Below are 1,867 nucleotides of genomic sequence, written 5' to 3'. Positions count from 1 at the left end.
GAGTTAAAATAACTGAAGTGTGAAAACCCGAAAGGGCATGCTTTGGTGACAGTGGTTAATAAACTGAGCAGTAAACAATTCAATGTATCTTTGCCAGGTGCTTTATTTAAGCTAGACGGTTGCATTTGTAATGAAAACACCCGCATCAATAGACACCCCATCTCAACTGAAATCACCCCAACACCCATAAACCGATCCAAAATCTATAAAAAAAGAAAAACTAAAAAAAAGACTATTCCTCTCTCTCATGCTCCATGAAGTCTGGTTCCTCTGCTCCTATGTGGTCCTCTCAAGGGTCAAATTTTGACCAAAGCGTATCTCCTCCATAGCTACTCCCAACGGCAGTATCTCTAGTTTGGCGCACATGAAATCTCACCTCGAGTTGGCAGGGGCATACGCCCGCATCAACTTCTAACCTACACCAAGACGGTAACTTTAATCGGGGGCACGGCCCTACAATCAGATCAACGTCCATCTCACTCCGGAAGCTTCTCCATTAACGAAGGCATCGAGCATGAACTCATCGTCAAATGATTAGCATAGAAATGGCTCGTGGATATAAACCCCCTATGCTATCCGGTATCATTCACAATCAAGAAAGAAAGAAAAGGAGAAGAAAAATTGAACAAAAAGGTTGGGTTGAAAACCTCAAAAGAGGCGATCCAAGCAAAAGGAGAGATAGAGAAAATCAGTGAGATATAGAAAAGATGAATTGAAAACGCCTAGGGGCAGTTCATGCAAAAGGAGAGATAGAGAATAGCGGAGAGATCCCGTTGAGTTGAAAACCCGAAAAGGGCAGCTCAGGCAAAAATTAGGGAAAAAATGAATACGTCAAACTCTGGTTAAAAGCGAGAGCCCCTTTGACACGAGCTCATCAAGACCAAATCCTCATCCTTACACCCCTTGGTTTCAAACTTAACCTCGCCCTCATCCTCGCACTCCTTGGGGACGGCCCGAAACATCATTTCTCGATCTGAAGCTACGAAAATCCTCCAAGCCTATGAAAAGGGAATCCATCCGAGCATCTCATCCACATGTACATAGTTTGCATTCCCACATGTCCATACATCCATATAAAGCAAAACACATAGGCCACATGTATGCACATTCAAACACGCGCACAGTCACCTGCATATGCACATATAAGTGTTTACATGCATCCATAGATTAGGCTACATCCGCCCATCTATATGCATCACTACATACCTCCCCTTGACACAAGATCATCAAAACCAAATCCTCATCCTTACAACCTTTGGTTTCAAACTTATCCTCACCCTCATCCTTGCACACTTTGGGGATGGCCTGAAGCATCATTTCTCGATCTAAAGCTACCGAAATCCTCCAGCCTATGAAAAGGGAATCCATTCGACCATCTCATCCACACATACATAGTTTGCATACACACATGTCCATACATCCGCATAAAGCGAAACGCACAGGCCTCACTTATGCACATTCAAACGCACGCACGGTCACCTGCACACACACACATAGGTGGTTACACGCATCCATAAACTAGGCTACATTCACCCATCCATATGCATCACTACACACCTGCGGTCAATTTAGAGGCCAGGGTTGCTATTGAGCCTTTTTACCCACGGCCGATTTAGAGACCAGGGTTGCTTTTGAGCCATTTTACCCGCGGTCGTGGACCAGGGTTGCTATTGAGCCATTTTGCCTGCGGTCGATTTAGAGACCAGGGTTGCTTTTGAGCCATTTTGCCTACGGTCGATTTAGAGACCAGGGTTGCTTTTGAGCCATTTTACCCACGGTCGTGGACCAGGGTTGCTTTTGAGCCATTTTGCCTGCGGTCGATTTAGAGACCAGGGTTGCTTTTGAGCCATTTTACCAGCGGTCGTGG

Source organism: Euphorbia lathyris, chromosome 4, assembly GCF_963576675.1.
Source record: "Euphorbia lathyris chromosome 4, ddEupLath1.1, whole genome shotgun sequence".
In the NCBI taxonomy this organism is placed as follows: domain Eukaryota; kingdom Viridiplantae; phylum Streptophyta; class Magnoliopsida; order Malpighiales; family Euphorbiaceae; genus Euphorbia; species Euphorbia lathyris.
This window is presented reverse-complemented; position numbering follows the sequence as displayed.